The sequence below is a fragment of the Dipodomys ordii genome, unplaced genomic scaffold (genome assembly GCF_000151885.1).
Source record: "Dipodomys ordii isolate 6190 unplaced genomic scaffold, Dord_2.0 Scaffold150, whole genome shotgun sequence".
Taxonomy (NCBI): Eukaryota; Metazoa; Chordata; class Mammalia; order Rodentia; family Heteromyidae; genus Dipodomys; species Dipodomys ordii.
Window position 1 is genome coordinate 6,085,577 of NW_012267366.1, and position 26,830 is coordinate 6,112,406.

The 26,830-nt window shown below is 43.7% G+C and overlaps 1 protein-coding gene across 4 annotated transcripts in view; it reads right to left on the reverse strand.

Annotated features, from left to right (window-relative positions):
* Nucleotides 1–26,830, reverse strand: part of Rai2 (retinoic acid induced 2) — a 62,250-nt gene that overhangs the window by 34,943 nt on the left and 477 nt on the right. Inside the window, exon 1 of one of the 4 annotated variants that reach the window (XM_013032136.1) lies at nt 26,393–26,716. The exons of 2 other annotated variants lie outside the window; for them this stretch is intronic. The gene's annotated coding sequence lies outside the window, so the exon portion shown is untranslated. One more of the 4 variants, XM_013032138.1, reaches the window with a different exon arrangement.

Here is a 26,830-nt window from a genome sequence, read left to right on the forward strand (position 1 = left end):
CCTTCCCTTACCATGGGTGAACTGTGCAGTCTGCCATCCTGCCTGATTTGAATGCTATAGGCCTCCAGATTACCCTGGCCCCACTGATATAGGTCCATGTGTTTAACCTGCCACATCACAAATTGAAACTCTAATCATCAAATGTTATAGCTAATTATATCCTGCTACCCTGAGCTCCATCTTCCTCCTCTTCTCCCTTTCTTAAGTTATATAGGAAAATAGCCCTCCAGGGAAAGATTAAGAAGGAACTGGGAAAACTGCTTTATGCATTACGGTTTTTCTTCCCAAAAGGATTCACCTTAGGAATTCTCTAAAAATGCTCACACGTACCATTACAACTGCTCTTTCGAAACTCAGAAGAAAAAAGAAATATCATTCAAGAGTCTCCTGTCCTGGACAAACCAAAACTATTTGACTTTGTTTTATTTTGAAAGGAAACCAACCTACCATGCTAGAGATATAATTCATGTCATGTCATCTTTTCACTCGTGTGTGTGTGTGTGTGTGTGTGCGCGCGCGTGCACGCGCGCGCATGCACGCTAGCCCTGTGTCTTGAACTCAGGGCCCAAGTACTTGAGCTTCTTTTGCTCAAGGCTAGTGATCTACTACTTGAACACCACTTCCAGCTGTTTCTGAGAAGTTTGTTGGTGAGAAGTTTCATGGCCTTTCCTGCCTATGCTGGCTTTGAACCACAATCTTCAGATCTCAGCTCCTGAGTAGCTAGGATTACAGGCGTGAGCCACCAGTGCTCGATCTCCTTTTCAATCTTTTTATAAGCCATTTTCCTCAAGGCCAGACAGTAGCTTAGAATCCTTTTCAATAGCAATGTCTACTCCCCCACCATGCCTTCCATTCCCTCTAAACCTCTCCCTTCATGTCTTACATGATTCTAATTCCCCACACCTTTCTGCAGTTACACATCCATCTTGCCCAGTATTGGAAATGACAGCAACCCGGAAGCAATGGGACCAAGGCTATCTGCCTTCATTGCAGCTTGAATAGTAAACAGTGTTTATTCATGTCCTCCCCTGGGCCAGCTCCTAATCACAAACTTCTCTACAGCAAAGACACCTGGCTGTGGCTTGGCTGAACCCCAGAGCAGGTGATACAAAGGATACTATGGGATTTGTAAAATTTCCAAACAGTTAATGCATGTGCCAGAGACTAATTCTCCATGAGGGGGGAGGCACGGCTGAATTTAGGATCCACCAAAGTTAAATGCTGAGACCCAAGATCCAGGTGCATATCGTGTATGTAGGAGGGGATCCTGGGCAGCGCCCATGGGGAGAGTGGGAACATGAACAGGAAGGGAAGGCAGCTGATCCATTAACGGGCAGCTAATTGCTGTGGCCAATGGAGACTCCATGTCCCCCGGGGCTAACCTCAGGCTTTCCTCCACCAAGTAGGAGGAAGATGAAGCATCCTTTGTGACATTGGCTAAGAGCTGCTCCTGGAATCAAGTTCCCAAACCTCTTGCTTGCCCCATCTGTGTCCTCAGGGCCAATTATGAGGTGTTGGGGAGAGCTGCAGGAGTGCACCATAAGGCTGGGGGCCTGTAAGAGAATTTCTGCTAGGGAGAGAGAGAGGCAGGCAAGGAGTTAGGTGTTGTGGATTCTCCAAAGTCTGAAAACCACCACTGTACAGGTGCAGGCCTGAAGGTTCCTCTTCTTTATGCCCTAATTTTTTTCTCCCCTGGTGTCATGTGGATGGACATCAAGTTGGATTTTGCTAAGTCCAGAACTCTTGCAGAGAGAACTGGATGTCTTTAGAAATCTTCTGTACCGAATTGGCAAATCTTGGCACTGGAGCCCAAACCACAACCCACAGAACCCAAAGCAGCCAGTGGCCCTTCCAAAGACCCCAATGTACCTCCAAGTAGTAATTTAATCACTGTGAATCCTGGCTCCATAAATACTGAAACCCTGAGAGTTGATGTGTGTGTTGCAACAGAGTTCTGCATCCTGGAGAGCCCCATGCCCTTCCCAATGGACGGTGGCCTTCTCTCCTAGAACAAGAAGCAGTCAGAATCAAATATAAGCCTCAACTTCATTCTTCCAGGGAAGCCTGCTGGGACATGCTTAGCGGGAGGGAGTGTTGTTGTTGTTGCTGCTATTTGATTCTTGGCAAAGTGTTATTTTACAAGCGCTATCTTTCTCAAATTCTATCACAGGCAACATTAAGACAGCTCTACATATGGCTACCAAAAGACATGTTCAAGAATAGTCATAGCAGCTTTATTTCCAATAGCCTCAAACTGGAAACTACCCAGATGTCCATCAGAAGGAGAATGGATAAACAAACAGCGATATCTCCATACAATAAGAAACTATGCAGCAATAAAGAGGAAAGAACTACTTATAGAGGCAACAACATGAACGAATCTCATAAGCTTCATCTAAGTGAAATCAGCTAGACACAATGGGCTACATTCATGATTCCATTCCTATGAGAATCTAGACCAGAAAAAAATGAATCTATAGAGACAGAAGTTGGAAAATTGCTTGTTCTGATGGATTTTTTCACTAGATAGGGGCTCATGGGAGCTTTTTGGGGTGCTGAAACTGTATTCAGCTCAATGGCTGAACACATATGCATATGCATTAGCACTTATTTTTTGTACTCTGTATATCTTGCTGTATGTACCAAAGGTAACTTAGTAAGAAGATTAAACAGGATAACAGAGTAAGTAAAAGGAATAATAAGATCAATCTACTCTAGAGAACACTGCCTTTCTCAAACTTTCTCTCTTTCTCTGTGTGTGTGTGTGTGTCTCTCTCTCTCATTGTGATCAGTGGGAACTTAAACCTTAGAGCTTGGTCTCCTGAGGCAGAATATGGTTGAAAAGGTTCTCTTGGGTAAAGCTAGCATTTTTGCCACAGGAAATGATAAAGGTAGAAGGAAAACCTCAAAGTGAGCACAGAGCATCTAGTGGGTACCATGAATGATCTGAGGGATTAAATCAGTGCCCTCTCAAACACACACACACACACACACACACACACACAATTCACACACATTCATATCTCTCATCATATCTGCAGCCATCCCATCCCTCAACCATGTCTGCAAAACCATGTACACTCACATTCCATATTACCACTGTGGCACACTTGACATGGGCACACACATAGCACTGTCCACATCACCCACATAGCACATTCAGATATACAATGCCATCACACTGCACAGACCCGCGTAAGTGAGCATGTACATACACACAGAGCAGAGACAAGCCCCTCTCCTCACAGGGTCAGCTCTGAGCTGCGTCAGCACTATCTGGGTAATCATTTCCCTCCACTGCCACCATAGCCACTGTCGTTGTCATCGTCATCATCATCATCATCCCAGGAACATTCCTCATAGACAGGGATGTTTCAGAGCACATACAGCTGTGCCTACAGACAAAGACATCTGCCTGAGCTGCCTGTTCACCCTGAAAGCTGTCCAGGCAATCAGGTTTACGCCCCCTTTTGAAGAGTGTCTTGCAACTGTCAGCTTCAGCCCAACATGAATCTTGTAGTGTCATCTAGTCTAGACACCCTGCTCCCCCCACTCCCTGTTTCTCAGTCCTGGGGGCCACTGCTAGTAGAAACCTTGCTTTGCGTCCCTGGGTACGCAGAGTGCTGACTTTCCAGACAATTCTGACTTCATTGTCAGGAGAATACAGAGGAAGCAGCTAACATCCAGAAGGTGTCACCCTCAAGCCTTTGGGCTAACAGTACCTTCCTCACTGATAGTCATTGACAAGGGATTACAGCATTGTGGCATCCTTCTAAGATTCTAGAAACCTTTTATTTCCACTGTTCTGTTTCCTTCAGTTGAACAACTAAGAATATAATGGGTCTCTGTTCATATCTATTGACCTTTACCAAAACAACAACAATAACAACAACAACAACAAAACAGTCTCCAAATGAGAAGGACAGAGAAAACTGTTAATCAGTGCCCCCCATTTCATTCTTTGGAATCTCTCTCCCAAAATATATGCATAAACATGTTTGATTAGAGCAATGAAAAATAACAAAATGGGCTGATGATCACAGATTATTACCAAAAATATTACTCAGTCATAGCAAAGGGTGACAAAGATTGGTATGATTTTGATGTAGAGCAAAAATGTCTAAGGAATTTAGTTAAAGCAAAACTAATTGAAAAAATTCACATGATGGGACAAAATAAACTCTCTCTCTCTCTCTCTCTCTATATATATATATATATATATATATGGTGAGCTAATTTTTACTTGGTTTATGTGTGTGTTAGAGGTGTGTGTGTGTGTATGCGTTAAGAACCCCAAGAACAATAAACTGGATTGGGGAATCAAGCCTGTTCTTGGCTCTTGGGAGGCAGATATTGGTGAGGGGCCCCAAGCTCAGCCTGGGCAAAAAAAGAGGTTTGTGACACTCCATCTCACTCAATGACTCAGTGCAGTGGAGGCACCTGTAATCTCAGCCTTGGGGTTAAGCACAATGGCTAGGCAAAGTGGTATTAGCCTATCATCTCCAGCAACTTGGAGAACCAAGAGTAAAAGGATCACAGCCTAGGCCATTTAGGCATAAAGCAAGAAAACAATCCACCCCCAAAGAAGCCTGGAGGTGTGCCTACCTAGCAAGTATATAGGCCCTGATATTGAGCTCAATACCCAATACCAAAAAAAGGACTTCAAGAACATAACCAAGGATGCATTAACTATTTAAAAAAGAAAAACAAGATTACAGAAGGTTGTCCCTTTATTTTACATGTCCATAATGTGTCTTTTTAAAATATGTGTTACTTTCTCCAAACTGAAATACAGGTTAAGAGACTGAAATGTGTTCCCTACGTGCCCACTGGTTTTACCATCCATTCTTTTTAAAGTCTCAGGTTACTTGTTCTCAGAGGCAGCTGGGGCTTGAGGCCAAGCAGAGAAAGATTAAATAGTATGTCTAGTTTTCTAGCTTGTTCCCTACACCCTTCCCCCTTTCCTCCACCAACAAAAGCTTCAATGCCAGCCTCCCAGGTGCCACTCTATATACCAACCCTAAGTGGCCATGACACCCTTTGCCCACTTGGAGTTGTATTTATAGATGTGACATGAGGATTCTTTTGCAGGGCTATTGAAAGCATTATTATCATCCTTATCATCCCTGATAGATGAAAGGCCTTTGAAAACTGTCAGTCACTCCAAAACAAAGTCCAGGGAGTGTGATTTAGCTAAAGCATGATATGCTGCCTAACAAATAGCATCAAACTTGTAATAGCTCAATAATGGAAGCTTATTTCTTGTGTAATGGTCCAAGATGGATGCTCCCAATCAGGCAGTTCTGTTCCATGCAATGACCTTTGCTAGGTAGAAGAATCTCTGTCATCTTTAACAGTGGCTTCTAAGGTAACTCTGAGGCTTTGTCTCATCCCAGACAGCCAATGGATAAGGAAAGAGCTTGGGGGTGGGGGGTAGGGTCTGGAAGGTTTGTATGGTTGGACTGGAAGTGCATACAACATTCTATTCCTGCCGGCGCCAGTGGCTTATGTCTGTAATATTAGTTTCTCTGGAGGCTAAGATCTGAGAATTGAAGTTCAAAGCCAGCAGGGCAGGAAAGTCTGTGAATGAAACTTTTATCTCCATGAACTACTAATAAAACTGAAAGTAGAACTGTCAAGTGATAAAGCACTAGCCTTTAGAGAGAGAAAAAAAAAGCAGAGGGCCAATGCCTAGGTCCTGAATTCAAGCCTCAGGACTGGCACCAGGACTGGGGAAAGGGTTTCTGTTTCCATCTCATTGGCCAGAAATCAAACACGTGGCCATACATACAATAATAAGGAAAGCTGGGAAATGTAGTCGAGCTGAGTGTCCAGAACAATGAGCAATCACTGCCACAGAGCACTCATCTCAATGACTCTGTATTTACTTGAGCTCAGTTTGCAAAAAAGCCGATGCTCAAAAAAAAAATCCTTTGCTCTGGGAAACTCCAAAACTCTTTTTTTTGCTGATATTTTAGTTTTTTGGAAGCCCTCTGAGAAGAGATATTTTTAAGACACGCTCTTTGATTATCAAGGTTGTCCTGCCACCATCTGAAACATTCCTAAAAAACAATGCCATACCCACTCTGACTTTCACAAGATTTGAGATGCTGTCAAAAATAAATGCCAGCTCATCAGATTCAGTGTGAAAGAGATGCCAACACACATATAACTCAAACTAAAAGCTGCAGACAAGAAGCTACTCTGAGCATATATTGTCACTCCCCCATCCCCAAGAACCTTATATGCTAGCCAGTGAATTCCTGGGCTTAATCATGGCAACTAAGAGCAAGTGTCATTTTTTCCCCTTAAGCTGGCACTTTGCAAAACCAGTACTTATATGTCTCTGTCAGGGAGAATATTAGAGATTCAGAAAGCTGGAGATGGAATTCTAACCTTTGTTTTTTTTTTTTTCATCTGAGAAATTGTGGAGAGTCCATATATGGTTGGTAAAGGGGCAAAGATGAGGACAATATGACACTAATTGTTCATTCATTTATTCACCTATTGAATCAAAAGTTACTGATTCCTAAGTTATAAACATTGTGGGTTCTATGCAAGGACACCAAGGTAGAAGACACATTTGCTGTCGAGCGATGGGAGCACACAATTATAACACAGCAGCTGTCCTGTTGTAGGAGAAGCACAGGAACAGATGATTACAAAGGCCACCCAATTGTTGGCAATTTTTCTGATTTACTCAATACAGAAGCATGAAGCAAATCACCAGAAATCCTCCTGTGTTCATAGAGGGAAACAACTGGACATGGAAAGAGAGAGGCAACACTCTAGGATCTCAAGGGCTCTCACACTGTCACTCAAAAGAGAAGAGGCAAAACACTAGTAGCTGCAGATGTTGGATATATCCTGTATATTTGGAATTATGCATTTTTATCAGTTATCCTGCCATTGTACAGAAATATCACTGAGGCCCAGAGATGGTAAGGCATTTGTCCCATTATGTAGTTAGCAATCAGCAGACTAAACAATTTGGCCTGTTGAGCTCCAAAGCCTGGGGTATCTGTAGCCTAATCTGACTGCTGGGGAAAGATAACAAAAGATGCTGGGAAGACAGAACCTTCAATAGTCAATGCTCACTTGCTGGTACTAATGTGAGTATATACTGTTATTATTCAGTTATTGATTTAACAATATTTACTAAGCAACATCTAGGTGCCAAGTGGTGTTGTAGATGCTGGGAGATTCCAGCTGTAAATAACATTAGGTGACTGGCAGTGGAAGAAGGGAGACATACTCTAAAACAATTGGTCACACATAACAGGCAGAGATAGAAACCTTTTCATTCTTCATGTTGATGAATAGAGAAATATATGTTAACTGAGTTTGGAAAGAAATTGATGTAAGCACAAGAAAACTTTGAATTGTGAGATATACTTTTCAAACTCCAGGATAAAATAAAGGATATATAGGACGGAATTACTCAGAGAGCATGAACCAAAAATGTTGAGCAGCAATGTTTAGGTGGCAAATGATACTTGTTCTCTTGTTTTCTTTCCATGTTTGAAAAATTAAATCTTAATTCTTTGATAATATAAAAAAATGTACTCTGAGGATAAAGAAAATCAAACTCCAAAGGATCAGAGAAAGAGACGCCCCTGTGTTTCCATCCCTTCCTGTCCTGGCATTTAGGTAGCATCTGGCAAGTCAGCCAGACAGGGTGATGTGTCACTCCTGCAGTAATACTGAATGATATCTTATTTCAACACACTGCCTGATTGTTGCAGAATTCACTCATAGGGGGAGCTGCGGGAGGAACTATATACTCATCACTGAGATATGGAGGATTTAATCCTGAGCTTGATTTTTCATTAGGGCATTACACCATTTTTCAATTAAGACAGGTTCATCTCTCTCTCTCTCTTTTTTTTTGAAAAGTGCTGATGTGTAAAACCTAATTTTCCTTCCTTAGCATAGTCGCCTGTGGATTTTATTTTAATTTACTTCCATGGCCTCCTAAGAATGACAGAAAAACTGAGCTGAAGAGCTGGGCTGCCCCAGTGCTCCTGATGCTGGAAATGAAGCCACAGCTCTGAGAACAATACTCTGGGAAAAAAAATCTGTGAAATCCTGTTGAACACACTGAGGGTTTGGACGAAAGGGCAGGCATTACTCACAGTGGCTTTGACAATGAGAAAGGAGACAGAAAAGCCACGCAGCCTTTCAGCAATGAGCATGCCTGGAGGAATCACTCAGGTCTAATCTAGAAGCCAAGAAAGAATTGTCTAATGTCTCGACAGAATACATTCCTTGCATTAGCTTCTTATTAAAAATTATTTTCCACGTTCTTGACTAAAAGGAGGTTCCCAGCCCGTGCCCTCATGTGTTAAAGTGACAAATGAAAATATCCTCAAACTAACAGAGTCTGTGAGAGGCCTAGGGTTCTTAGCATAAGATTCTGCTTCCTGCTAGAAATATTGTTTCAGAAAAAAAAAAATAGAAGCAATGATAGAAGGGCCACAGGAAACATCTGTGTATACAAACAGACCAGATCACCAGGAATAAAAATGCATTATGTACCACAAAAGTCTAAATATTTTTATTAACATACTTTGTTAACCAAGAAATGAGAAATAAGGTTTCCTGAGAGTCCCTCCCCCCCCCCACCTCCATCAAATGCTTGCTTCAATATTTCATTTTATTCTTAGGGGAGACATAACTATGCAATCTTATCTTAGATTTTAGCAATGAGTTTTCTATTAAAAGTTATTTCTTTTCCATCTCAGGCTGAGCAAAGCTCTGGGCCAAGGGGGGTTAGGGAATTTGTTTCATAAAACTGACAGCTTGGCGAGCATTCAATCACTCGGCACTCCGGCACTCCGTAGCCCAGGAGAACAAATAAGTCCTTTTCTGATGCCGCTCCAGACACATTACGATGTATGTTCCATCGCTTTCTTCCCGCCTTAGTACTGTTTGCCTCTTCCAGCAAAAAGGAAAGGGGATAGAAATCACATCAAGAAATGTGCTGAGACCCACAAGGAAGTGACGTGAATCAATCACACTCTCGTTTGGAAGTTAGAGACAAATGTCCCCCTCCGATATACTATTTTAGTGGCTGGGCCTAGCCTTATTTTCCAAACAAACCAATATAATCAGCAAACTCTCAGCCATTTTGTTGGTCTGTCCTCAGTGCTTCTGGCCATGTGTCTTTCCAAGGTCTGACAGAGGTTTTGATAAGACATAAGCCAAGCTTGGTGGCTCTGTTGGCAGAGGCAAAGACACGAGCAGGTGACTGGCTTGCAGCCTAGGCATTATCTCCGCCAGCGGAGACGGGTCACCCCAACCCTTGTATAAGCAAGAGCCCAGCTTGGAAACTCCCAGCTTAATAGCCTTAATTTAGAGCAGCCAGAGAAAGGAAACCATTAAAGAATTTCTTTCCTTTCCATCTCTTGTAAGAAACTACAAGGACTTTTTCTTTCTGAGTACTCATGCACAAAGGAACAACTTAAAAATTCTTGTGTGACACACAGCTAATCTAGGCTGTTGGGAAAGAGTGGCTACTTTGGGGGAGAACAATGATGGGGGCACAAGAACTCTGGAGGTTTGTACAGTCTGGGTCTCTCCATCCAGGGGCTGGTGACATAGGTGTGTCATAAATGGAAATTCTTCAAGCTGTATACTTAATAACATCTGCACTCTTTTGTATGCATGTAGGTATATATGCATGCTTGTATGTTAGGATTTTAAATGAGATTAGGCACATTCAGGTATGGTATGGCTATAGACACTATGGTAGGATTTTAGAGAAAAAATCATGGTGGGTTGGGAGGGTAAGAAAAGGCACAGAAATGGAGGGACAAAAGGTGAATAAATGCAGTAGTGGTACTCACTGGATACTATGTGGAAAATCAACTATACAACTTGTGAACAGGAGGGAAAAACTGGAGAGACCGAGGGAAGGGGGTGACATTGTCCAAAAAGAAATGGACTCTTTACTTGACAAATGTACTGTCACTCCTGTATACATTATCTTTATCATAACAATAAAAAATAAAAATAAAATTATCATACCAATAAAAATTAATTAAAAATTAAAAAAATTCATGGTGTATAATTTTTAGGACTTCTCCAAGCTCCATAGCTGACTTTATAAACCGAGCATTACCTGGAGACAAGGACATTGTGTTGCTCCAGTGCTTAAAATTCTGACATTTTTGTGCTAGTACTGATTGAGGTTTGAACTCAGGGCTAAAGTGCTGTCCTTTAGCTTTTTTGCTCAAGCCTAGTACCCTCCACTTCTGGGTATTTGTTACTTAATTAAAGATAGAAGACATTCCTATTTCCAATCTCCTACTTGAGACAAACTTCTACTTCTGGTTATTTGGTGGTTAACTGGAAATGGGACTTTTCTGTTCAGGCTGGATTTGAAACTTGATCTTCAGTATTTGCCTCCTGAGTAGCAAGATTACAGGTGTGAGCCACCAGCATCTGGCAAAATTCTGACCTCTTCAAAGTATAAGTGAAATGGAAACTCTTTCTAAAAGGCTGATACTATTATTAAATAGGACTATAGGTAATAATACTATTATTCAGTCATCATACCCTTTATGCATGGGGAAGAATATACTGTGGGCAATTCTGGTCTCACTAATGAATAAAATGCCAACACTAATTTTCACACACACATTCATTGTAGGACAGAGAAGTGCTCTAAAAGGTAGTCTTTCCAAAGATCCAAGTCTTCCAAGTTTCATTGGGGCCTTTCCTCATTCCTTTACTATCTGGACCATGTGGCCAAAAGAACCCCATTCTTGCTTTTTCCTCCACACCTTCTATTTTCTCCTTTCTCTACACTGAAGTGTTTCTAGGACGGAATGACTGCCTATACTCCTCCTTTCTCCTGCTGAGGAGGGTTCAGATGCCACAGCGAGACAAACTGTTGTCCCTAGATGTCACTTCTCTCTACTGAATGTTTTCTTTTTTTCTTTCTAGCTGATGCATAGAAAATGTGTTCATACTGGCTGGGCTCCAGTGCCTCATGCCTAGCTACTGAGAAGGTTGAGAAATGAGGATCACAGTTCAAAACCTACATGGGAGGAAAGTCCATGAGTCTCTTATCTGCAAGGCAACACCAAAAAGCTGGAAGTAGAGCTGTTGTGGCTCAAGTGGTAGAGCCTTGAGCACAATAAAGCTCAGGGACAGTGCCCAGGCCCTGAGTCCAACAAGCCCCAGGATAAGCACCAAAAACGTGTTTATTAATGAAGTATCATATGCTTCAATACATTTTGTAAATATATACATCTCCTCAAGCAATTATTACTTCTTTGTAGTGAATACATACAAATTCCTCTCTTCTATTTTTTAAATGGGGGGCCTGTACCTTTTATGTACTGCTACTGGAGCTTGAATTCAGGGTCTGGGTGCTGTCCATGATTTTCCTGCCCAAGTTAGCTTTGAACCACAATCCTCAGATCTCAGCTTTCTGAATAGCTAGGATTACGGACATGACCAACTAGCACTCAGCTGGAGGCAAGGGACTTCATTTTTTAATGTAGTCAAAGGCTCACACTAAGCATCAAAGGGAAAAATCGCTTGTATTAGCTTGCTATTTCAAGCCCTCTTCTGTCCCTATCATTCATAAGGCTTGCTTTGCAAGAGAAATACTTGCGACAAGGGTGGAAGCTTTTGAGGAGTTAAAAATCATAATTTGGTTTCAAGTTATGAATAATGAACTACACTTTGGCAATCAAGATCTGAATGGACTAAGGCTACCAATGATTCTGCATTTTGCTGCTCAAATAAATAGTGTTTTCCTAATCAGGATCATAAAGGATGTAGAAACATTATGTTCAGAAACTGTTTTTCTTACTCAGGGCCCACTTTAAACTATTTTCTTGTCCATTAAGGATTTTTTTTGAAGTCCCCCATTCTGGCAGACCCAAAAGATTTGGTCCTTCCCCTGAAATTCATCTGCAATATCCAGATAGGAAGGACTTCAGATAGGTGGGATAATAAAGAGGACAAAACACAGTTTAGCTTCCGGGTAGGCAGAATGGAGTTTCTCAGGCTTCTATTTTAAGAGAAGTATTTCATTTGGAACCAGAGAAGCTATTTGAAGGGCTTAGATATGTTCTTGCATTCTCGTACCAAGCTCCCTTTCTGCTTTGTGGTGGCATCCTCATGCCAAGTCCTCAGGCTGAACTGTCTCCACTGCTTTGGCCCTGCCCAGTTCAGCTGTCCATGTGCTAATGCCTGTCCTAACAAGGGCGTAGCCAGCTCATCCTGGTTTGTACAGGACTGTACGGCTTTTGAAACTGAAAGTCTCATATTCTAGGAACCCCCTCAATCCAAGGCAAAACAGGACAGATGGTTAGTTACCCTAGTGGTAGGCCTCTTGCCAAATCCCTCCTCCCAGCTGGGCCTGGCCAAGGACTAGCCCAGCAGGATCACCCTACGTCTCCCACTGCTAAAAGACTCTGACCTACTGCAATTGTACATATTGTAAAGCGTATTTAAAACTGCTAACACAAGGTGCTCTTGGATATGACTTTATCAGTCCACTTTGGGATTCTTTTTTTAAAAGGCTCTTTCTGACCCCTTCATTTTTTTTTTCTCTACATCACATTTTTTTCAGAATTGGGTGCTTAGTAGGTAACATGATCCACCCTAAGATTTCTCTAGCCACTCCTCTAGACCTAGGTCACCACCATCCCTGCTTGCAAAAGGAGAGTGTGGCATAGGTGCCATACTGGCCCACCAAAGGACCTACAAGACAAAACCCGGGGGAGGGGGAAGTGATGACAACTTACTGTTGTTACCAGCCATTCCCAAGTCCCACAAAGTCAAAGCCCTAAATTCTTTTGGGATCCAGACACCAGCCTTGCCACCCCTGCTCCCCGCCTTGGTTTATTTTTCCTCATCCCCTCTCTAGAAGGGAGGCCTCAGCCCAGTTCATTTTGATTTAAAAAACAAACAAAACAAACATATACGTTAAAAATGCTACTACTTGAAAGTGCTCAGGTTGAAGTCCAAGGTTTTGATCAAGTGCCACTTTGGTTTTCCTGTCCACAAATGAAAATAGCTGTCCCTAAAAAGTGGTTTCAGTGGTTGTGTATATACTAAATCCTAGTCGGGTGCTTCAACTCTCTCTTGGATTTGGAAGGTGTGAAGTGCTTGACTTGTAACCACAGAAGCAGTGAAAAGGGATGAGGAATGCCCATGCATCAGGCCTGGTCCTCTGCAGACAGAAATAGGCACATGACAGATTGGAAAGTACAGAAGCATCCCATAGGGATGAGGAATAAAGGGTTCTGTGCTCCAACTCCCCATAAGGGGGCTGAGAGCTGGCAGTGTTGACAAGAGGAAAGTGGGCTGGACCCCTGGTGAGTAATTGCAACAAAGACAGTGGAGAGCCAGACTCTGCTTTTCACAGGTGTTTTCAGATTTGCTGAGCTTTTGTAGGTAGGTAGCAGGAAGACCTCAAAGCATATGCATCTCACATTTTGCCATCAGTTAATGGTGCCATACCACTATGCTAATGAGGGACTTCAAGACTTCAGGCCTTTGAAGACTGGCTGTTGGAAGCAGACAAACTGGGGGAAATCCAAGATATTATCTTCAGCTAAGTACTATGGGTTTACCGCCAGGAGCCGGGGAGGGCTGCATTGTCAGAGATTGTGATTAAAATGAGCTTTAGGAAGTGCTGCCTGGCTCAAGAGAATGAATGTTGGTTTGAGACCAAGCCACAAAAAAGACACATGATTTCTGCTCTCCAAACACAAAAACCAAACACACACACACACACACACACACACACACACACACACACACACGAAAGAAAAAAAATAGGTGAGACAGAGGAAAGGGGGGTGGGAGCAAAGCTTCTCTGGGAAAAAAACAGATTTGTACACACTCAGAACAAAGCCATCCCACATTACTATTTTATTTTACAACTAATCAGGAGGAGAAAAAAAAAACTAGTTTAGCAGCCACTTTGATGAAGCATCTTAGCTCCTTCTTTGTACCTGCACTTTTTAAAACACAAGAATAAACTTCAATATGGTTAAAACTGAGGTCAAGAGTCAAGGTGGCCTACATCACAGCCCATTTCCAGAGGCTTTTCTGTGCCTTGTCAGCCTCTAGGCCTGCACCAGGGAATCTGGCTTTTGCCCTTTGAAAGCACAGACATACTAATTAGAATGAAGAAACAAGCAGGGGGGTGGGTAGAGGAGTAGAATGAAGGAGAACTCTGCTCATTATCTGTCTTACTGGCTTCACTTGTTTTCTTTCCTAGTTAACTTTTCTGTCCCCATTTAATCATGGCGACCACAGAAGGGTCACAAATGGTTCTCTCTGCCAAGGCTTACCTTAAATCACCAGGGCATGCAGGCAATTCGTACAGATCATGCTTCTTCTTTTGCCCTGTGCCTGGCTCTCTATGCTCTCCCAAGGAGCCACACGCTAAAATTAATTATTTCGAAGACTAAAAGAGGGGTAAATTTGATCCAAGTATATTTATATGCATGTAGAGAAACATCACAATGCAAGTTCTCATTCTGTGCAATAATATATGCTAATAAAATATTTTTTTAAAAAACTAATGCTTTGGTGCTGGGAATGTGGTAGAGTGCTTGCCTAGCATGCATGAAGCCCTGGGTTTGATTCCTCAGTACCACATAAACAAAAAAGGCAGAATTGGCACTGTGGCTCAAGTGGTAGAGTGCTAACCTTGAGGAAAAGAAGCTGTGGGGCAGTGTCTATGTCCTGAGTTTAAGCCCCAGGCCTGACCCCCCAGAAAAAAAAAACTAATGCTTTGTAGAATAATTGCGAGAGGACTCATTAGATTCAACTGTCATTCAAATAAAGGTCAGACTTAAAGAGGGTCAGCTCTAGGGATGTACTAGCTTCTCCGAGCTACTTAGAGCCAGCAACCACTGCCCTTCATGATGCGGAAGCCATTTGCATGCATGCTACAACTTGAGAACCACTATGCTACAGGCCTTGGAGGAAAAAGCAAGCATTAGATGGAGAAAGAAGAAGTGAGACATGGAGTAGACAAAGCAGAGAGAAAATAGGAAGAATGGGCCTAGAAAACAAGCACATTCTAGAGTTGCTCCATCTAACCTGCTCTCAGTCCTGAATTGTCCTCTATGAAATAGAGCTTAAAATATCCATCTCCTAGAAATGAAATAATACATTTAAATCACTGTGGTACAACTGCCCAACCAGTAGCAGGAGCTTGATAAACGATAGGTAATGTTGCTTTTGTGATTTTATGAGTAGTCATTGGAGACATTTCAGAAGGAATTGGACAGACAGTCTGCACTGTCTACATCTACTATATTTCAAATGCAAATTCCAGGGCTTGTGCAAATGGCTTCGTTTTCAATGAGACAAGCTAGTATTGGCATTCAAAATCAAGGCTGGCACCAGCTAGGTAGGGGTCCCAACTCAAAGCAGTAAGAGATTTGTAGTTAGACATCAAAGAACCTTGTTTTTTGAGGGGCTTTCTTTCTTCTTTGATATTGTTTTAATCACTAATGGTATAGTCTATTGGACAGTGTATTACATTACTCTTCATGCTTCAGGGGTTTTTTTTTGCATCTAGGAAGATACCCAGAGATCTTGTAAGCTTCTTGTTAACCAACATCCATCCTCCACACACACATAAAAAATACTAAGTCCAAAACATTTGTACAACCACAAGATGACCTCTCATGATATTCTATGGATGGGTAGTTTGTGCTCATTGAGGGAAGAGAATGGGCTAGGACAAGAGAATTTCATATATGGGGTTTGATTTCAAGTCATCAAGAAATAGGGAGTCATTGACTATTTTGAGCTAGAAGGAGACTAGGGACTAACTTTAATAGGAGGAAGCTAACACAGGCCCATGGAATAGCAGCTAAGGGAGAATCAGGCAGAACCGCAGGGAGGCTGGGCCACACAAGCCAGGTGCTTCTGAAGCTGTGCCCATGGTAGAGGTGGGCAAGGCTGGGGTGAGGAGAAAGAGGATTTAAGCTCATGAGAACTAGAACTAGCAGCAACACTGACACTGGAACCAGGGGAAAAGGGGTGAGGTTACATGCCTAGATTTTACTGCCAAATGGGCCAGTTTTACTCTCAACCTCCTCTTCAAAAAATGACTCTATACTTCACACAGTCCTTGGAAAAAGTTAGTTCTCTATGGCTCTGGGTTCCAAAGAGTTGGCTAAGGCATGCAAAGCAGTAGCCCCAGGACCCTTGATGTAGCTGTTTTCTGCTCTATGGATCTTAACAAAGACTTACTCCCAGACCTAGTGTCATGGATAAGTACTACTTTCTTAAAATGATGGATCCAAACATAAGGCAACTTTTGACCTTTTGCCAAATACACATATTTAAGTAGAAAGGTCACCCATTATATCTTGATCAGTTATAAAAAGAAACTTCAATACCAAGAAATGTGGAAAAGACCACTTTAGCACAAAAGGAAGTTCTATAAAATGGAAAAAAGGCCTAACAAAAATAATATATAAGCTCACTGCATTTTCACTTTTCTTCCATTTCACTATGAATGGGTAAACAACTTGTTCCATGCCAGCAGGAGTTTGCAAGCAGGCTTTGGAACCACAGGTTTCTGCAACATTCCCAGATGATTCTCTTGGTGCATAAGACTTTAAGCTTGGCTCTAATGACCTTAAGTCTGACCACCAAGCTCCTAAAAGCACATGCAGAGCTCAGAGTTTCTGGTATGGGTGTGTTCAACCTGCAAAGTCGGAAGCAGCCCTTTCTAACCATCTTACAATGCAATTGATAAGCCATAAAAGATCTTAGAGCAAATGGTTTCACATCGATATTTTCACATTCAGTAATTTCACATTCAGTCTAAAGGGTTAGTGATTTTTTTTCATAAAAGGAAATTGCAGCCAGAGCTAATTGCTCAATCTAAAATGTATCTGGACATTGTTTAGATGTTGGAAAGGAAACAGTAACATTGCAGAGTTTTAGCAAAGAGGAGAGCATTATTTTAGGGGGGAAATAAATGTAAATTAATAGGGACTGTAGTCACGAATGGTCTTCAAAACTTTGTTGTACACAGTCAAAAGAGCACTCCTATTTTAAGCTTTCCTTGACATTTTTTCCCTCGTTTATAAAATGTAAAAAGAAATCCATTGGCACAGGCTCAATCCATTCCCATCCATTGATTTGTTAGCCAATCAATGGCTGCTGTAATCTGAAAAAAATAGCACTGGCTTCTATGACCCTTTGCAAGCAAGGCCATGTTCAACTAAGCTTAATAAAGAGAAAAACAGCAAGGACCATCTGGAAAACACTCTTCCGGAGTCACAAAAGATAGTGGCAGCCTTTGCCCAACCTGCTATAAATAAGTGTCTCAAAAGAGAGAAGGAAAAAAAAAAAGCACCCGATTTTCAAATCTGTTTCTACTTAATACAGCTGCAATAGAGTTTATTTAGCTTTTCCCTATAGCAGGAAGACTGTTTTCATTTTTATGACAAGGGTCTAAATGTTTTTCACAGCCATTTCCATTGCCATTATTTTGAGGAACAACATACCACTCGGACCTGTCTGTTTGCTTCTGCAGCACACAGCGGCGGCCCCGGTGGCCTCTGTACCACGAGGCTGGCCTCCAAAGCCCAGATTTATGATCCCGTTTCCTCTCCCAGTGTCGCAACCATCACCCAAACCCTAGCCTGCAAGAGGCTGGCAACTCAGAATGACCAAATGTCACGTGCTGCAAATCAATTATTTATCCACTCAGGCTGAGCACACTGTGGATTCCTGCCAGCTCATTTTCTCCCTTCATGATGGCAAGGAATTGTCCGACCCCTCTTTTGTGCTTGTGCTGGTACTGGAGCTTGAACTTAGGGCCTAGGCTCTGTCCCTGAGCTGCTGTGCTCAAAGTTAGCATTCTCATTTGAGCCACAGCTCCATTCCTAGCTTTTTGGGGGTTAATTGGAAAATAAGAGTCTTACGGACTTTCCTGCCTGGGCTGGCTTTGAACCATGATCCTTAGATGATAGCCTCTTGAGCTGCTGGTGAGCCACCAGCACCCAGCTTCAAACCCCTCTTTGATGGAGGCTTGAACTCAGCAAGGAAAGTGCATTGTTGAGTTGGCAAATCCTCAAACACTCTCACCTTGCTAACCTTCTTCACCAGCTGAGTCTGCTGGGGGTCCCTGTGCAGGTGACACTGAACTCCTCAAACACTCTTTGGAAAAGGTCAGCTGAGCTTGAGTGGTTGCAAAATGAAGTGGCCTCCATTGATTTCTGCCTTGAGAACCTGTCTATCTCTCCCTCCCTCACCAACATCTTTTGACATCCATCTCCCTCTGAGAGATGATCAGGAATGACCCAGGAACTCTTTCCCTGTGTCCAAAGGGCTCCACATCACTGCTGTCCCTCTCTCTCCACGCACATGTTCATTATTTCTATCAATGGGCAGCACAAGGTTGCTCTTCACAATAACTTGCATGTGCACTTCTTTCCAGCCTCTCAGCCCCTGCTGCCCCCCACTCCCCATCCCAGGAAGAAGATAGCTCAAGGTTCATCTCAGCAGCACAATACCATCAATTCTTATTGCCTGGAGGCCTCACCAGGGTCTAGCTACCCAAAGGAGCTCTAATGATATCTCTATTCTTGAGCAGTTCCTGAAGCAGAGTTGCTACTGCAAGGAAACAAGTGAGTAAACAGGAAACAAAATTAGGAGGGGTGCAGAATGGCTCCCTGAATGTGAATGGTCTATAATTGTGAAAAATACACCATCTCCTCACCATTGGCTTTCTCTCTCAACAGTACTAGAAAACATAGAGGGAAGTAGCAGTGAACAAGAGGGCTGCTCCAGCTGAACTGAACTGGTTACAGTATTAGAGACAGAGTATTCACAAGGACACTTAACAGGCAAAATGAATTGGCTTAGGCTTAAGATGCTACAGGAGCCAGGAGCTGGTGGCTCATGCCAGTAATCCTAGTTATTCAGGAGGCTGAGATCTGAGTATCTGGATTTGAAGTCAATCCTGGCAGGAAAGTCCTTGAGATCCTTATCTCCAATTAAACATCAGAAAACTGGAAGTGGAGCTGTGGCTCAAAGTGGTAGAGTACTAGCCTTGAACAGAAGGGCTTAGGGCCAGCTTCCAGGGCCTGACTTCAAGCCCCATGATGGAAAAAAGAAACCCAAAAAACCCAAACAACAAAAAAAAGATGCTACAGGGGGAAAAAATGACAGTACAGAAGGAGGAAACTTCCTGGTAGCTTCAAAGTCATTCCTGGAATCAGGTGTGTATAAAAGAGAAATTGGGGAGCAATAAGCCTGCTATCTTCATGAAAAACCAGAGAAGCTGCTAATTCTTATAATGTGTCCCACCCACTCCAATTACCTATGACCTAATCAGTTACTTGCCTTAAAAAAATCACCATGCTTATACAATCTTATAAAACCCTTCCACCAACCTTAGAATTAAATCAGACATCTGAGTTGTTTCAAAGTGTTAATCAACCTCATGAATTGTATATATAAAAGGCAGGAGGAGAGACTATAGTTTTTATTATTTCAAATTGAATTTTCTGAAGACCACAAGTTACTTATTAATTTTTGGTCTATATCAACTACAGTGGTTTTGTTCCAGAGGTGACATTTGGGAAAGCCCAGGAGAAAGGAAGAGATGATGTTACTGATATCTAGTGAGTAGGTTCCGGAAAAGCTTCTGAACTTCCTGCAGTGCACAGGAAAGTCCCCTACAACAACAACAAAAATGGTCTTGTCCCAATATCAGTGGGCCCAGGATGGAGAAACTGTGTGACAGTTAAAGCCAAATACGATTTGCCTCTAACATATATGATCTTAGCAGTTGGTCATAGGGAAAGTCTTCATTTGCTTCTAAATCTAAGGTGAGTTTGTCTAGGTATGGACCAAGAACATAGCTCCTAATTTTTCCATATAAATAATTAGGTTTTCCATCTGAATCTAGAAACATCCAAGAAATATTTTGATGATGACAAGGCATTTAAAATGCATATTTCATCAGTCTAAATGGATGGAAATTAGTATCTCATAAAACGAAAATTATTATCTAGTTCTGTTCCATACAAAACCAAAATCAATATACTGTATCTTACTTAACTTGCAATTAGAGTTGAAACAAAACTAAACCAAGAAAATGCCATTCTTTCTCATTTCTTGCTAGCTAAGTACACACTTCTGAGCATGAGGCATTAAAAAGAAAACAAATGGACAAAACCTTTTTTGAAAGCAGATTTTTATCCTAGAGCATAAAAAGCTTCCTGAATCATTTTGTTTCATTTATGTAGATTCAATCATTCTTTAGTGGGAAAAACATGCCGCCTATTCTCTTGGTTATGCTCGCCTGGCTTTCCAAATGCCCTCAAAACTGGGATGATGAATCACATACTTTGGCCCCACTGTGCCAATTAATAGTAAGCAAAAGAATTCCACACAGCCAAGATAGGACATTCTGCCTGGTGTGTAGTAGTGGTACGAGGGGGGATGGGATCCTTTAACCCATTGCTTTCGGAGGCTCTTAAGAGCAAGGTGCTGTGATGTGCTAAATCCCTTTAGTTCTAGAACATTCTGTGTGGCTCTGCAGTGTCCTCAGTTTAAGGCAGACAATGGTCAGGGGAAAAAAAAGATGCTAACCCTATGTTCTTAGAGCCATCTTAGATCTTTAGTCATCATAAAGGCAAGACTGTCTGATGGCAACATTATTTCCACCCTTCCGAGCCTTTGTTCCTTTCTCTGAATTATAAGATAAAGTGGGCTATCTGTACAAAAGCAAAAGCAACCACCACCACCACAACAACAACAATGCCCCCAACACATCCAGCCTTGGCTGCCAGAGAGGTTTGCTTCTGGTGCTGAAAAAGAACAGTTGCTCTAGTACAGCTGGAGCAGCTTTTCCAGAGAACGGGTAATACCCTGGCTGTTAATGAATTATTTTTCTCCAGAATGTCGGATTCTTCCTGTGCTCCAGTAAACAGTCTGCTTCTGCCATGGGAAATAAAACCAGCTCCTTCTGAGGAGCCCAAGGAGGTCAGCCAAGGGTTCCCTGTGGGGGCAGCGCCCTCAGGAGCCAGAGCCACAGCGCTTGACCTATAAATCACCACAGTCCCAAGTTTATTATTCCATCCCTCCCTTCTATTCATGTCATGTCCAGCACCCAGGGAAGGGCCCAGGAATGCAGGGCCATGACTGAGAGGATAGCCCAGAGCTAGGTAGACTTGTTTTCCCATGCCGCTCAACTTTCCTTGCCTAGGTATCATCTGCAGCAGACACTATTGGGGGGTTGGGTACATATTCTGTCTCCTTCACTAAAACATTTATTGATATCCTCGCTCTTGCTCCCACAAAGCTATCCAGAACTGACTATGTGCATCTTCTTTGTCTTCTTTAACACTGGCCCCTGCCCCAAATAAACCCACCTAAGCATTAGAGTGTGTATTTGGGACATTGTTCTCCAAGCACAGAATCCCAGGAAGGCTATTCTTTGAAGGTGCTACTACGGTGGGTTTCAAGGAAATCAATAGCTCAAGCAGGAGACAGCTTTCCAGAGGAAGAGCGTACTGGCTGGGTGTTCTGTGTGAGGAAAAAAGGAAAGGAAAAGGACACCTTTGTCCAAGCCAGAGCTGGGCATTTTCCTCTGCCAGCTTGCCTTGCTTTCTCTATTAGGTTTCTGGAGCCTATACTCACGGAATATGAACATGGTAGGTCTGATGGGGACTTTCCCTCCCCAATGGCACCTTAGCCATTGCCCTTGCTCTCAGCCATTGAAAAGCAAAAGCATCTGATGCCAGACCATTGTAGCTACTGAGTCAGCTATATGCCTCCTGTCTACCATTGAGGTAGATGGTGTTCATGCCCCAGTACATCTGCAGGGGCTGTGATTTCACAGCAGTTAGTATGTTCCACAGCAGTGTTTTCTAATAGAAATAGATACAGAATTCAGAATGTTCTAAAAGGCACCTTCAAAACACATTGGCAATATTAATTATAATGCTACATCTCATTCAATCAATGTCTTCCAAATATCATTTCACCACCTAATCAATACAAATTATTAGTGAGCTATGATGCACTCTCTTTTGTCCTGAGTCTTAAGAATCCAGTTACACTTACAGAATATTCGAATTTGGACTAGCTGCCTTTCAAAGATACCACAGCCACATGTAGCTAATGGCTACTGCATTGGACAGTGCAGATACTCAATGCTTCCACTCCTATAGGAATTCCTATTAGACAATACTGGCAATAAAAGACTAAAAATCTATGGGAATAAGAATGACAGATGGGAGCAGGGTGTATTCTCTATAGTTCTTGAGTTGTTAGAGCTCCTGAGGACAGCAGAAACTGGATTGGGATATTCTAGAAGCCTATCAATGCCTTTGAATGGAGATTAAAATGGACTTGTATGAAAAGCCCTGGAATCTATCTGCCACGGTCTTGAATGTTTGCGTCCCCCATCTCTCCAATTCACAAGTTGCAATCTTAATCTCTGCGGTGATGTTCTTGAAGGGTGGGGACTTTGGGAGGTGACTAGATCATGAAAGCAGAGCCCATGAAAGCAGGGAGATTCGTGCCCTCATAAAAGAGACCCCAGGGAACTTACCCCTTCTGCCACATGAGGGCACAATGAGAAGTTGCCATCTATAAATCTAGAAATGGGCCTTCCCTGGATAGTGTGTGTTAGCACATTGATCTTGGACTTTCCAGCTTCTAGAACTGAGAGGAATAAATTTCTGTCATTCACAGTCTACCTAATTTGAACTCTTTTGTTATAGCAGTCTAAGTAGACAAAGATAGACCATGCCTATACTGTGTAGTGCCATCACTGCTGTCAGCATCCACTGCTTGAGCCTTCTCCATGTTAGCTGTGCGAGATTGTTCAGGGCAAGGGATGGGATAAAGACAAAATCACCGTGTACTTCTTTCATTCACAATTGCAGGTTTGCAATCTAATTTGGTGAATCTGATATAGAAATGTGATCAAATTGCATACGCCTATGGCACATATGTGTGCTTGTATGTGTTCCTGGCCCCATGGAGAAGGAAGTTCATGTATGAAATCCAAAAGCGCTCATGTGACCACCCAAATCCCCTCCTCAGCAGCTGCCCGCAAAGCACTGAGGAGCAGTAGACTCAAGAGGCTCATCAAAAAATTGTGAGCTGGGAAGAAGAGGCATTGAGTCCGGAAAGAACGAGATTATGGGCACCCAGACAGATGATCAGGTGGGAGGGAAAAGTGGCAATCAGAGGCATTCTCCCAAGACAAGTGCTGCCAACTCTACAGCAAGGATGTCACCCTGATCCCCAAATCAAGCTTCATTCAGAATTCTACACAGTCTTTTGTGTGTGGGGAAAGTGCAATTAGCCATCTTTCCCCCACCTGGAGAGCCTCAGCCTCTCACATCCCTCTCATATTCTCATCAGAGTGGCGGCAGTCAGAAGCCTCTCATAATACAGATTGAAACCCTGGCTCTTCAGTGGCTCCCGAATTTCTAGGGGGCTAAAGGCTACCACTTTGTTGGAAAGGAGGCCATGGAATTGCTTTGAAGATAAATTCCACCAAGTCCCCTGCTCCCTTCTTTTTATTTAGTACTTGTGAGGGATGACAGTTAGGAAAAATACCACACCCACTCTTTTGTACTACCAAAGACTTCGGGGCTGATCACTTAACCTGTCCCAACCTCTCTTTTCTCATCTGTAAGATGCAATTACTGCTGCCTGTTTCCTCTGGATGTCATGAGGATTAAATCAGAGTCAGCTAAGGGCTCAAACTGTAGCAGAATACCAAGAACTCTTGGGTGTCTACCAAACCTACAAATCTCTGAATTTCTCCCCATTAGGTCTCCTTATGGCAATGCTTTACATCTCTCTCCCCACCACCATTCCTTCTGGTATGTCTCTATCATTTGGTAATTCACTGGGCTTCCATTTATTTAGCAACAGTAGGATTGTTGGGGGATTCCTAAATGAAAAAAGGTCACCACCATTTTCTATCTGAAATGGTTAGGGACTATTTGGGATCTATCTAACTTGGTACATAACTAACTGTTCATCACCAGTGACTGGGCTGCCTCACTGGCAGGTTTCCTCCCCTAGCCCACCCCACACACCGATTAGTACCATATTTCATAAAGGGGGATGGGCTGAGGGCTCTGGCCTTTGGGAGAAATAAATAAGAGACTTGGAGCAGGGGCAGAGGGACATATTGCCTCCTTAAATCACAGCTACTGAAGTCTGGAATCAGACTCATGACTGGAAATTTCTTTGAGCATTATCTGTAAAATAATGCTTCATAGGGGTCACAGGGTCACCTAAGAAGGTTTCTCACATGGGAAGTACCTGGCAGACAGAGGGCAACAACAAATGTTAGCTCCTTGGCTAAATTAGCCAGTCAGTCTCTCCTCTCCCCAAATCTAAGGTCAGGAGAGAAACCAGCGAGCCAGACACTTGCTATTTTCCTATTGTGGCTTTGGAGCACATATTGTGTGGCTATCTGTACATACAGAATATGCCATTTGGGTAAAGGGATTGGGGGGAGGGGGGCTGTCCTCCCCTCCATTTCCAGTTCATTATAGCGAGAGTTCTCTGCTACAAATAGAGTACTCCTAGCCATGCCTCCCAGCCTTCGCCTTTTTCTTGTTCTTTCTTGCTGTTCTGATGGCCCTGTCTCCAGTAGCTGTTTTCTAGCTGCAAGATTTTCCAATTTATTTCCAAGTTGTTGTCTACTGCCTACCAACTAGTGCCTAACTCAGCAACTGGTATGGAAAAACCAGTTCTCATTTTGTTCCGGAGCAGGTTTTCCCAAGACAAACATCACCACAGGGGGTCTCAGGGTTTTTCGGAATAATAAAGGAATCCCCTGGGTGGCTGGACGGTCCTCTGAGCTAGTGCCAAAACAGCCAGACACACCACCCCTCCCTCCCCCAAGTTCAAGTCTGATTAGGCTCCCAATGCCAAGGGTCACCTCAAGCATGAACTCTAAAGGGTATGTGTAAGGGCGAGAGGCAAGTGTCCATGTGCCCAATATTGAACGTATGTGGGGAGGGGAAGAAAAGTGTCTGGGAGTGAGATTGGCTTCTCTAGGCTTCTGGCAGAAAATCTGAGATGCCACCAGACTTAGGGTTCTGTACCTTTAAGCTCACCCTAGGCTTCTGCAAGTGGTACAGCTCCTCTCGTTTGCCTCTCCAGGAGAAAAAGGAAAAGGAAAGAAGGGAGCAGAGGACTAGGGGAACCTAGCCTGATACAGGAAAAGGCTAAGAATTGTTTTCTCCCTGCTGGCTGCATTTCTCTCGAAGAGAAGCTTCCAAGAATCGGCTAAATCAAGGGATCACAGCAGAGGACGCGAGATAATGCTAAACCAACAAAAACAAAGACCCAAATGAAACCGAGGGAGCCATGAGAATAGGCGGTTATCAAAACTTTGTTTGGCTCTATCTATTTATCATCGCTGCACACCCGGGCTCTGCGGAATAGCATTCTGTTGATGTCACTTGTCCTCAGCAAAATATTTACACATCTTAAAAAACGCCAGATGAGGGGGAGGGTGGAGAGGAAGGTTGGCCCTCTCTCTGTCACAAACTGCCTCTCCAGCACCACTGCCAGGTTGCGGGGCGGGGGGGGGGGCAGGGGCGGTGTAGTACCAACGTACATCGATCAGAGCTCCCAGCAGTTAGGGGAATGCGGACACCTAGACGGCACCCCGCCCTGCCCACTTCTACCTGACCCTACAAACAGCAGCCACATAACATAACCGATATGGATGTCAGCAGCCGTTCTTCTTCTCCCCCCCCCACTCCCCACCCTCTCCCCTCTCATTGATTAAGTTCCCAAACCATTGTTAAAGCCAGATCGTGGCTCCTTAGAAAAGCAGCTAAATTCATTAGGCTTCCCAGTGCCCACAAAAGGAATATTCATAAAAGTTTGGCAGGCAGGCAGGGAGACTGACTGCGTGCCCACGGGGTGGGTGACAATCCGCTCTGCCACAGCCACCTTCGTCCTCCGTGCCCCATCCCTCGCTCCATCCATCCGTCGTGCCCAAAACCTACTTCAGGGACTTCTGATAGAGAAACACAAAGCAGCAGCTGTTTGGCAACATTTCTACCCCTCGCCAGCAACTGTGGTGGGATGCCATTTCCCCACCCAGGCGGAGCTTATTCCGAACAATAGTCGGGCTTTAAATGGCAAACAAGCAAACACAGAACACAACCCCAACACCCCCCCCCAAAAAAAAGCCAATGTGGAGACAGTCAATAACTCCCTCCGCAGCAAAAGGCGCCACTGAATCGCATGCAAAAAATGCAGCGAGAAGACTGCTTGGTGCTTAACATGGCAGAAAGCCCAAGCTGGTGCGGCCACCCCCGGGGCTGGGCATGGGGGTGGGGGGACACCAGGTTTTCCCAAGGCGCCAATGCACACTCACCCGGCTCCAAGGGGATACGGGGCTTGGCTGAGTGTCACAAAGAAGAGCCCAGTACAATCTGGCAAAACCCAACTTTCCACCCAGCTCGCCAGGGCCGCCAGAGACGTCAACAGAATCCATCTTTCGAAGGGCCTGGAAGGCGCCGGGTTTTCCGGGCCGGGGCAGGATGGCAGAGCCGGAGACAAGCCGGGGTGGAGTTGCCCGGGCACGGAATGTGCCGTGCGCCGTCCTCTGCGCCCAGTGCCAGCGTGCGGGTAAGCGTCCCCCAAACCCACTTCGGGGACCCTCGCCCCCACCAGCCAGCGCCGCCTCCCGGACTTGTCCCTGAACCCACCGGCTAGTGCGCGGCGGCTTCCGCAGCCGGAGCCCAGGGGCCAGGCGCGTCGCATCCGCATCCACCGTAGCCTCGGCCCCATGTCCCCGCCCCCGCCCGGCTCT